Source organism: Macrotis lagotis, chromosome 1, assembly GCF_037893015.1.
Source record: "Macrotis lagotis isolate mMagLag1 chromosome 1, bilby.v1.9.chrom.fasta, whole genome shotgun sequence".
NCBI lineage: Eukaryota > Metazoa > Chordata > Mammalia > Peramelemorphia > Peramelidae > Macrotis > Macrotis lagotis.
In genome coordinates, this window is record NC_133658.1 from 381631692 (window position 1) to 381644554 (window position 12863).

Genomic DNA, 12863 nt, shown 5'->3' on the forward strand with positions numbered 1-12863 from the left:
AAACATTCTAAATATATCAGAACAGATGTAGGAAATAATTATAATTTAGATTGAAATCTCCATCTTCTATTCTAGTTTTTCCCTAATACATTAATTCAAGGGGATATTCAAAGAGAATTTTGCTAACTTATAAAAAGTGTAATAAAATTTAAAAGTTATGGTTCCCATAAAATTAACTTACCTATATTGCACAGATTGGTGATACCTTGTTATAATCAGCTGTATAGTTTACTAGAGGGTATGTGCAGCATTGAAAAGTTCTCTTCATCTATTTAAATAAGCATTTTCATAGCAACCTCTTACCATACCTCCTGGATATCAAGTTTAATGCTTTGAGAACTCCATTTTTGAAATTTTCCAAACAACCAAGATCATTAGGCTTAATTGACTCTGAATTTAATTTACTAGGTTAAAAATACACCACACATTCAGGAAATGTTCTGTCAGTTTATTAGGAAAGGAAAATTTGCCTTTATACATTTAACTTTTTACGTTTTCATTTTTTATAATTTATTTATTTTCCAACTACATTTTATGTGTTGTTTTCTACATGTATCTTTTTACAAGTTTTTGATTTCAATGTTTTCCAATCATCCTTCTTTACTTCATCCTTCCTGACAGTAGAAAACAATCTGTTATATTTTTACATGTATAATTGTGTTTTACATATTTCCATAGTAATCATAATTTGAAAGAATAATTAGAACTTAGGGGGGAATCATGAGAAAGAAAGAAAAAATAATGAAGTTTTAAAAGTGAACATAATATGCTTTGCTCTGCATTCAGCAACTGTAGGTTTTCCTCTGGATGTGGATGGTGCTTTACTTAAAAGGTCTCTCAGGATTGCATTTGATCACTGAACTGCTGAGAGGTGTTGTATCCATCATTTCAAATTGTTGTTGTTAATATCTACAATTGTCTGTTGGTTCTTCTCACTTCACTCTGCATCAGTTTCAGGCATTTTTGAAGTCAGGTGATTCATGATTTCATATAGAAGAATAGTACTCCATACCATTTAGATACCATAGTTTGTTTAGCCATTCCACAATTGGTGTTATTCCCTTTCAGTTACCAATTTTTGCCACTATGATAAGAGTTTCTATAAATATTTTTGTGCATGTAGTTCTTTTCCACGTTTTATGATATCTTTGGGATATGGTCCATGTAATGCATTTGATAGATCAAAGGGAATGTATAGTTTTCTCGTTCTTATAACATGGTTTCAAATTGCTCTCAAGAATGGTTGAGTCATACCAACAGTGCAGCAATGTCCCATTTTCTTATATTCTATCCAGCATTGTTCAATTTCCTATTTTAATCATCTTATCCAACCTGATAAATGTGAGGTGTACTTCAGAATTGCTTTAATTTGCATTTCTCTAATCATTAATGATATGGACCATTTTTATATGACTAGATTTTAATTTCATATAAAAACTACCTCTTCATATCCTTTGATCACTTATCAATTGCAGAATGCCTTATATACTTATAAATTTGAATCAGTATTTTGTAATTCATAAATGAAGACTTTATCAGAAACATTACCCTAAAAATGATTTCCCATCTTTCTGCATTCCTTCTAATCACTGGTTTTGTTTGTTTGAAAAATCTTTTGTTTTAATGTAGTCAAATTCTTCCAATTTGCAATTTCTTATGTTATCAGTCCCTTCTTGGTCATAACCTTTCCACATTCTATGATGATGATGTTTCACCTTCATTCTTTTTTTTCTTTGAAAGATTTTATTTATTTTGAGTTTTTACAACTTCCCTCTTAATCTTGCTTCCCTCCCCCCACCCCCACCCTAACAGAAGGCATTTTACCAGTCTTTACATTGCTTCCATGGTATACATTGATCCAAGTTGAATATGATGAGAGAGAAATCATATGCGTAAGGAAGAAAAATAAAGTTTAAGAGATAGAAAGATTACATAATAAGATATCAGTTTTTTCCCCTAAATTAAAGGTAATAGTCCTTGGTCATTATTAAAACTCCACAATTATTTCTCTGGATAAAGATGGTACTCTCCGTCGTAGATAGCCACAAATTGTCCAGGATTGTTGCACTGATGGAATGAGCAAGTCAAGGATTTGTTTTCTTCTTACAAGGTGTTAATTTTCTCTTGAGTTTCTTTACCTTTTGCAACTCGTTTTCCAATTTGTCAATTCTATTTTTGTAAGAGTTTTTCATTTGATCAGTTGAAGTATTGAGAGAATCATTTTCTTGTTGCAAGGGGTTAATTTTCTCTCCCAAATTTTCCAATTGATTTTTAAACTCCTTCCTTATTTCTTCAAGGAAGTCTTTCTGTGCTGGAGAGCAGATCATATTCTCCTCAAGTGATTCTAGGTATCTCTGAGTTAGTGTCTTTTCCTTCCAAGAATTTTTCTATGGACTGTCATTTGTGCTGGCCTTTCTTCATTATCCTAAGACCTTGTGTTGGGGAGCTACTGGTTTCACAGAGATTTCCTATGGTACCTTTGAAGAAGATATAGATTCTTTCCTTATCCCTTTTAATTTGACCTACTTTTGTTTTTGCTTTGTCTGAGATAAAGTGTATTATCACTGGTTTCACTTGTTATCTCATAATATATTCTGCTTTGATCTTTTACCTTTACTTTTGTGCATCTTTCTGCTTCAAATGTGTTTCTTTTAAAAACATATTGTAGGATTTAGGCTTTTAATCAATTTTGCCATCAACTTCCATTTTTCTAGAGTTCAGCCCTTTCACATTCACCATTATGATTACTAACTCTGTATTTCCATCCCCTCTATGTTCTCCCTATTTATCCCATTATTTTTCCCCCATTACTCCTCACCATTGTTTTATTTTTGACTTCTTCTTCCCTCAATCTGCCCTATCTTTTATCAACTCATTTCCCTTATTATCACCCTTTTCCATTTTATTCTTTTTTACTGTTACTTTTCTCCTCTACTTTATCATCCCTTTATTACATTTTCTTTCTCCCCCCCCACTTCCCTAAAGGGTAGTATAAATTTCTAAACCCTGTTGGGAATTTATATCATTAGCTCTTTAAGCCCAAACTGATGAGAATATTTACTTAGTGTTCAAAGCCTACCTTCTTTTCCTCTAAAATATTAGGTCTATTGTGCCTTTTCATGTGGTATTAATTATCCTCTAATCTCTTTTTCCCATTCTCTTTTTATTACAATTATGTAATACTCTTTCTTGAACCTACTGTTTCTATCAAAGTATACTTCATTTAACCATCCTGAAAGAAGGGCAGTTCTCAAGAGGCATTATAATCCTTACATCATTATCAATCTATACTCTACAGGTTCTTTCTGATTACAAACCCTCCAACTGTCTCAATATGAATAAAACCTTTAGGATTTAATAGTTTGATAATATCACAGTCAACCTATACCCACACAACCTTTCTATGTACCCTCCTTCTAATTGTCCCAGTATAAATGTCACCTTTAGGAGTTAAAAGTTTTATCACATTGCAGTGAATTTAATTCCAAATCCTCTAATATGGTACTTTTAATTGTCCTATAATAAATAGAATTATCAAACATTACAAATATTGTTTTCATGTGGCATAATGTAGAGAGGTTAGTCTTATTAACTAACATTTTCGCCCCTTTCCATTTACCTTTTTATTCATCTCTTGAATCTTTTATTTGAAGATCAAATTTTCTGTTTGGTTCTATTTTTTAATCAGGTAAGTCTGAAAGTCCCTATTACATTGATTAAAAAATAGAACCAAACAGAAAATCTTTTCCCCTGAAAGAATATGCTAAATTTTTCAGAGTAGTTGAGTTTTGATTTTAATCCAATCTCATTTGTTCTTTTGCTCCTTTAATATTGAAACTGCTAAATCCTGTGTAATCTTGACTCAATGATATTTAAATTGCTTCTTTTTTTGGTTGCTTGCAGTATTTTCTCCTTTAGCTGAAAATTCTGAAATTTGATTATAATATTCTTTAAAGTTTCATTATGGAATGATCTATTTGTTTCTTTCTTGGGGTGATCGATGAATTCTTCCCTGGATGAGTTTATCTCTTTATTGTATAATAGTTTTCCAGTAAGATGTTGTCTGTTTCTGATCATGGATTTCAGGTAGACCAATAATTCATACATTATCTCTTCTTTATCTATTTCCCATATTGATCATTACCCCTAATATGGTTCCTTTCTTTTTCTTTTTTTTTTCCCATGTTTTGGTTTCGTTTAATGGAATCTTGGAATCCATAGCATAATTCATTTGCATTTGTCCAATCCTACTTTTTAGAGTTCTATTTTCTTCAGTCATCTTTTTTGTGGCCTTTCCTATTGGTTAATTTTACTTTTGGAGTAATTGATTTCTTTTTCTTTTTAGTCATTTTTATTTTAAATTCTTAAGTTAAAATTTCATAATTATTTTGCATAACTTTAATTCATTTCACAAATTTTATTCTTCCTCTCTTCTCTTCTTTTTAAAATTTGACCTCTTCCAAGAGGTCTTTTTGGATTTGAAACAATTTCATAAAACCAACTTTAAATATAGGTATTTTGTCACTGCTTTCTGATTCTGAGATGGCATTTTTATCAGTGCTATCAGAAAAATATCTGTCAATGCTTAGCATTTTCTTTGCTCAACTTGATAACTAAGCTCTCCTCCTATATGATAAGGTGTATAATCCCAAACATTTTATGCTGGGGACAAGGGCTCTGTCCCTGGCTTTCTACTCTACCATGTTTTGGTGCTCAAAGTTTGCTCAATATGCCAGAGTTGTCCAATACTGCACCAGTATTCTTAGGATCAAACTTTGCTCTCTGAGATAGGGTTATTACCCTCATTGCTGGTCTACAGAGCTAGAACCTGAACTGTGTTGTAATTGAGCTATACTGTAGCAAAGAGCTTCCAACTCACTTCTCAAATCCCCCATTAACAATGGATGATATCTCCCTTTTACTTATGTGGGACAGACTTTTTCCATAAGTTTCTCCAAGAAATTTTTCTGAAAATTTCTTACACTTTGTTTTGTGGCGTTTTGTCACTTTAATGTCTATTTAGAGGCTTCCTTCAATGTTTTTTTTTTAGCTTTTTGCAAGGCAAATGGGGTTAAGTGGCTTGCTCAAGGCCACACAGCTAGGTAATTATTAAGTGTCTGAGACTGGATTTGAACCCAGGTACTCTTGACTCCAGGGCTGGTGCTTTACCCACTGCACCACCTAACCACCCCTCAGTGGTTTTTTTTAGGTTTTTGCAAGGTAAATGGGGTTAAGTAGCTTGCCCAAGGCCACACAATTAGGTAAATATTAAGTGTCTGAAGCCAGATTTGAACACAGGTACTCCTGACTCCAAGGCTGGTGCTTTATCTACTATGCCACTTAGCCGCCCCTCAATGTTGTTTTAAGAACAATTTTGGCAGCTTCTTATTGTCCTGCCTCATTTTGGGCCAGGAAATTCTCCTGCACATTTTTTTTTTCTTTTCTTTCTTCTCCTTTTTTTAGTGAACGGAGGGTAAAAGACCTTTTGATTCTTTATAGTGCTTTTTAGGTATGGAAAAATTCAAAGTTGGATTTTCCCTCAATTTACATCTTGTAAGATTCTTTGTCAATTCATGGTTTAAGAGAGTTTATTGGGAGTATGAAAACATTAAATCCTTTTTCTTTCATTCTTATTTTTAATTGATATTTTATTTCATACAAATACAGGTAAAGAAAAATTTTCAATATTCATCCATATTCATGTGTATAGTTTTAAGTTGCATAATTTCCTTTCACCCTCCTTTCCCAGACTCCTTCCCTCAGAAGTGAACAGTCAATTTAATACTGTAAATACACTTTTGTGTTAAACATGTTTACAGATTTGTCATTTTCAACATGAGGAAATAGGATTAAGAAAAAAGAAATATATGAGATTTTTTTAAGTGAATGCAGTGTTCATCAGATTTTGAAAAATTTTTTGTTTTGTTTTGTTTTTGTTTGCTTTTTTTTTTCCTCCTCTGTGTGGGGACAACAATGTCCATAGCCAGTGTAAAAGGGTTGCCCTAGCTGTCTGAACTTCTGAGAACAGCATCATCCATCATGGTTGATCATTTCACAATGTTGTTAATCTGTAGTTTGTTCTCTTTGTTCTGCTCCCTTTGCTTATCATCAGACAGATAATTCATTCCATGCTTCTCTAGAGTATGAGTTATGGTTTCTAATAGAACAATAATATTCAATAATATTTATGTACCCTAACTTGTTTAACCATTCCCCAATTGATGGGCATCCCCTCAATTTCCAATTGCTTGTCACTACAAAAAGAGCTGCTATGAATATTTTGGAACACATGTGAACTTCTCCATTTTTTATGATTTCTTCTGATATAGGCCTAGAATTGGAATTGCTTGGTAAAAGTGTATGAACAGAATTATTGTTCTTTTGGCATAATTACATGTTGCTCTACAGAATAGTTGAATCAGTTCATAACTCTACCAGCAATGCATTATTGTCCCAATCCTTCCACAACCTCTCCAACTTTGATCATTTTCCTTTTTTTTCCATCTTAGTCAATTTGACCAGTATAAGATGATACCTCTTAATTGTTTTAATTTTTATTTCTTTATTCAATAAAAATTTGGAGCATTTTTTCATATAATTATAAATAGCTTTAATTTCTTATTTTATAGACTGCCTACTCATATCTTTTGATTTATCAATTGGAGAATGACTTGTAACCTTATAAATTTGATGCAGTTAACTACGTATTTTAGAAATGAGAACTTTATCAGAACTTCTAGTTGCAAAGATTATTTCCCAGGTGTCTGTTTTTCATCCACTTTTGGCAGCATTGATTTTAATTAGTGCATAAATTTATTAATTTTAATTTTTCAGTTTATAATGTACTCTAATTCTTGTTTGTCATAAATTTGTCCCCTTTCCATGGATCTGATAGATAAATTATTTCTTGATCTGTTAATTTATTTAAGGTGTTGCTCTTTCTAAATTCTGAACCCATTTTAACCTTATTTTGGCATAGGATATGAGAAGTGGGTCTCTAGCTAGTTTTTGCCATACTGTTTTCCTGTTTTCCCAACAATTTAAATGTCTAGATTACTTTAGTCATTTACTGCTGTTTCTTTTGAACCTTAAGTCATTTTTCAATGATCAGAGAACCATTCTGTGTCAGATAGAAGTTGAACCAAGGACTTATTAACTACAAGCTCAATACTCAGAGTAGTTGGCAATTTGAGTTCAGAGAAAAAAGCAGGAATTTCTATGACTACTAAATAAAATCAATATTTCAATTCTAAACTCAAGAAATATTTAATAATCAACTGGGCAACTTTTATCAGATTTCAATGATTAATAAAAGTTTATTTCTAAAAAAACTAAAATTATGACTTGTAATTACTCAATTGAACAACTGTATTGATTGATTGCTTTCATGTTTTATTCCCAGTTTTCTCTATTTGTCACACTTAATACAGACCAATATTCATCAGAAAAAAATATATTCATGGACTTTCTATGCTGAAACATTATTTTATTAAATAATGTCCAATTATCTACCTATGTATATAAAAAGTGAACCTGATTGCTCCCTGCTGAGGGGAGGTGGGTGGGAAGGGAAGGAGGAGGGAAATTTTGTAACTTGGAAATATGCATGTACAAATGGATGAAAATAAATAAATAAATTAAAAAAAGAAATCCTAAGCTTTATGTTACAGATCAAATATCATCTTCTTGATGATCAACACTGAACAAGGTGATTATCAATGATCTTATTAATTATCAATAGGATGCAATTTCTTCTGAAGACCAAAGATAGGTAGGGTTGCCATCTTTCTCATGATCCTTTCAGAAAAATGACATTCATTTTTGCCCTTTATATCTTTTGTATAATTTATCATGTGCAATGTTGTACTACACTTGTGTTTGGTATACCCTACTAATATGGAATAATTTATGGGTTCCATAAGATCAAATGCTGTGCTTTATTTAATTTTTGCTTCCATCCACCCTTTTCCAATGCCTAATGAATTTCTCTCTCCACAGAGTAGAAGATAAACATTTATATAGTGAATGTGACTGAAATTTGAGAGCAAGAATTTTCAAAGTTTTTCTTTACTCAAAATACATTTTTTCACAACCATAATACAAAATATACTGTCACCCCAATACAGTGTTATATCTGTTTGTTGCGAGGGAACCAGGGTATTTCACTCTCTGAAAGGAGGACATATATTGGAAGTCTATGAATATGAAACCTCAGATTGAAGGACAATCATGGTAAGGATATCAAGTCTATTTCAAATTTCCTTAGTGTCAGGGTTACACCCACCATTGTGCCTGTTTACCAAAACATCCTTACCTCTGACCCTGCCTGACTTACTATAAAACTGTGAACTATGAATATCCTTCTTTCCAGGATTGTTACTCCTGACATCCAGTAAGCTTGGACAGTTACATCCATAGAATAGAATTAATGTTGGGACATTGATGGTAAAGTTTTGAAAGGATCCAAACTTTCTGTAGAGCAAAGTGGAACTATATCCAAAAAGCAATAAAACTCTTCATACCATTTGACTCAGCAATTCCTTTTCTAGGTCTATATCTAGAAGAAATTATTAAAAAAAAGAAAAGTCCTACATGTTCCAAAATATTCTTAGAACTTCTTTTTATTTAGTGCCAAAGAACTGGAAATTGAGGGGATACCCATTAATTTAGGAATGACTAAACAAGTTATGGCACAAGAATACAATGGAATATTATTGTTCAATAAATGGTTGGACTCTAGAGAAGCATGAAGTGACATGAGATCTGATGCTGAGCAAAGGGAATAGAACCATGAGAACAATATAAACATCAACAACATTGTGAAATGAACAACCTTGATGGAAGCTGCTTCTCTCAGCAGTCTAGAGAGCTAGGACAATTATATTATACTGGCTATGGACTGTATTATCCCCATCCAGCTCATTCCCCTAATCCTAATTCCTCATACTCAAAATTATTAATCTGTAAACATGTTCATCAAAATAACAATGTACAATGCTTAGCTGACTGGGTGCTACTGAAGTGGTGTGGGGTCAAAGGGAGAATGGAAGGAAATTTTGTAACTTTAAAATATACATGCACACATCAATGAAAATAAATTAATACATTTTAAAAAAGAATAAATTAATCTTAAATCTATTCAGAATGGCAAAACAAAAACTTTTTTAAAAATCTACTGAAGTGCATCTAAAAGTTGAGAACAATGAGGGTAGAGAAATCAAGAGGATGCCTACATTTATAGTGAAAACTGTTCTAAGTTTCTCCATAATTGGAAGATTCACTCCAGTGAATTATGAGCATAGGTTTAATAATAAATAGAAGCAAAGAAAATGAACATTTTCCTACCTCAAGTGAAAAAATTGTGTCCAGCTCTGGCTCTAGATTGCAATGAAGCTGCAAATTGAAATAAATATGAAATATTAATAATTGACCCAAAGACTTCAATTTTTGTATATTTTTCCTAAAAGAAATGTTGTATCTCAAGAAACACAAAATGCAAAACAAAATCAGAATTGTTCTTCACTCAAACATGGATAATACTAAAAAATATCATAAAAGTAGACACTAAAATGTAATGGACAAAGAGATAAAGCTATATGATTGAAGAATGTCAATGAAGTATTTAGGAATATAGAACTCGATTTCTTCAATTAATTTATTAATAAGCAAGAAATTATTAAGCACCTACCATGATTCCTGCATTGTAATGGATAAACACTGGAGATACCGAAAAAGCAAAATTATCCCTGATTTTAGGTAGTTTACATTCCAGCAAAAGAATATCTTTTTATTTAAAAAAATGAAATTAAAATTTTTTTAAATCTAGAATATTTACTTTTTATCTTTAGCTGATCCTAACATGAAACATCTTATTATATTTATTAGATCACAATAATTTTTCCTTCTAAAATTGTAGATTTTTACTTTGTTTTCTCTGTTTATCAAGAAAAATCCAATTACAATACCTCATAATAGAATCATACATTATTTTTTTGAAGACAATGCCAACAGAGTGTAAACTCTGATAGATCCTACACAATTCAAACAACTTTCCATATGATCTCAGAGATTATATGTCTGTCCCTTAAGGCTACTCAAGAAAAAAAATACTTACAACAGTTAGTCAATAGAGGTCAGGTTTTAAATTATTTCATCTTGTGATTCATGTGTGGGCACTATCGGTTACATGTGTCTGGGTGAAGAATGGAGACTATCTCCGAATTTGGGGTAGCGTTATTGTTTCTGCCTACAAAAATGAAGCTAGAACCATCTCTCCTTGGGAAAAATTCTCCCCTTCAATCCTATTTTGCAGAGGTATGTTCTGTGACTCATCTGCAGCATTTTCTCAATTTTTCTTTTTAACTCAAAGGTAATTGATGTCAATCAGTAGTTTTCATTTGGCAAATGCACCTGGTTAAATGATATGAAGGAATTTAACTGGATGAGAACTCATGAGAAATAGCAATGCATATCCCAGCCACTCAGTTAGCCAAAGATTATCAGGGAGACATAATTACCTCTAAATCTATGAATAATTTTTTTCGAGGTGTATGAAATTGTACATTTTGTTGTTATTTAGTCATACTGTAGAAAATTTCAAGAAAATTGTAGTCCATGATTTCCACTTCAAAAAAAATCCTATTTATCCACTTGATATTATGCTACCCATCTAGGTGATTTCCAGATCTAATGATTCCAGTTTCACTAGGCAGAATATTGTAGATATTTGTGACTCCGTTTATTCTTCAGCGTACCTATATAACTAAGGTTTCATATATGATTTCAAAATCATCAGCAGTTTCTCAAGCTGGTATTTGAACAGTATTAAAATTGACTTTTTACATATTGTCCAAAATGTTTGTTTTGAAGAACTAAAGGTTCTCAGTGATTTGGTCTCCTCCCCATCAACTGATTACAGTAAAAAAAAGTCTTAGAAAAATATGAATAACCAAATTATCAAAAAGAAATAGATCAATAAGGCCTATAAAAAAGACTATAAGGCCCCATTCCTCTGGGTTAGAAAAGTATTGTGGTTTGTGAAAGTAGTTTGTTCACCATTAGTGAACTTCACAGGCAGTCAAAGGCATTTAAGGCTTATGAGACAGAATGGCAGGGAGATATTATTAACTTTAAAAATCAGTTAATAAGGGATCCAACTTTCTCTCATATATATGACAGACCTTTGGATTTAAAATCAGGCAAAGAGCCTTCCAAATGACAGAAGCTACAGATGCCCTGGATGATCTGGTGGCAAAAATCTTCCATGGAGAATAGATGCATAAACAAGAGAAAACGAAAATTAACTAATAAGCACTTGCAGAGGTCAAATCAAGTGCAATAACATTTCAAGATGCATCTTAGGGAGTCTTTCCCAGACTGTTGTGGGAAAGAGGTCAAAAATCCTCATAGGATGTCTGAAGAAGAATGCATCATGAAGGCAAACTTAAAAGGACTCAAATAGATTTAACACTCATTTTCTCAAATATTAGTAGTGCTCCCATAAAAGGTAAAAGTCCTGTATAATTATAATTTAAGGATTCTGAAGTAAATGATTAATTACCCTTCTGAAACACAAGTTGTATCTCTTTACCAGACAAGGGAGGGGAACATTCCCTCAGGAAGCTATTCAACACATCATTCACCTGGGTTTTTAGTTCCCCAATGACACTGTCAATGATTTCTGCTACAGGACCATCCTTAGATGAATAGTTGCCCACCAAAACACAGGTGTTCCTGGTACCTATGAAGATTTTACTCTTTCCCCATTTTCTTTCATTCTATCAATGATTCTCATATCTGGAACTAATTCTTGGATGCAAAGCCAGGGAGTTCCTTGCTCTGACAACATTTGTTTTCTCTATTTCCTGAAAGGCTCTGTGACCCCTGGTCCTATGTAGCCCTTGATGTTTCTAAAAGACAAGTTTGAGCAGGGAGCTACATGAAAGTCTTCACATAAATCACCAATTCCTTCCCTCCCCACCCCACCCCACCCCAGCTTGTACTAATTAGAAACTATAAATCTTGACACCCTAAGAGTTTCTAGTCTGAAGATGATGGTATTAGTTTCCTTTAGTAGAAAGAGATTCTGGATTTGCCACCTGGTAGGTTGAGGACTTTGTTGTGAGAATGAGGCCCGGGGCCCAACCTGGGCTCATGGTTGTCAATCGTGAGTTTAGACTCAGTTTCCTTGGCTCGTTCCTCTTTTCCTTGGTCACATTTCTCATCATGTTCTTTGGAAAGATGGTGTATTTTCTGTATCTCTAAGTTGCAATTTTGTGTCTTCACCTTCACGTAAAACAATATGATCCTTGGGCTTGTTTGGGTGTGTTAAGGGTGTATGAAGTAATGTTGACTGGAGACCCAAAGATATCACTGGTCTTCCCACCAGGGGGATTCAAATGAGATCAAGCCTGTACAGGAGTAATTTCTTCAAAGATACCACTTCCTTTGCCTCCTGGAGGATTTGACCTTTTGGGTGTATTCTGAGGTTCCTCAGGTGCTCCAAAGATATTAGAAGCCATTCAATTTGCTCTATTTGAACGAGTAACTTCTTCTGGAGTTCCAAAGAGATTGCTTGAGATTCCACCCCGGGGGGGTTCATTACCCTGGAGCTCGGCTTGCTGCCCTTGGTCTCCTGCTCCTGGAACATGCTGGCAGCTGCTGCACAGCTGGAGTGGCAGGAGCAGTGGCGGCGGCATCCTTCAATGAATAAATTTTTGTAGTGATTTCAGAACTAAAACTGTTTTGTTTTTACTGATGACAAAGAATTAGAAATTGAAGGGATACCTATCAATTGTTGAATGTCTGGACAAGTGGAGATATATAATACTAATGAAATACTATTGGATTGTAGGAAATGATGG

At 33.1% G+C, this 12863-nt stretch overlaps 1 pseudogene; it reads right to left on the minus strand.

Moving 5' to 3' along the window:
- Positions 1 to 12069: 12069 nt before the first annotated feature.
- LOC141518100 (jupiter microtubule associated homolog 2 pseudogene) lies at positions 12070 to 12649 on the minus strand (annotated as a pseudogene).
- Between the last annotated feature and the right edge of the window lie 214 nt (positions 12650 to 12863).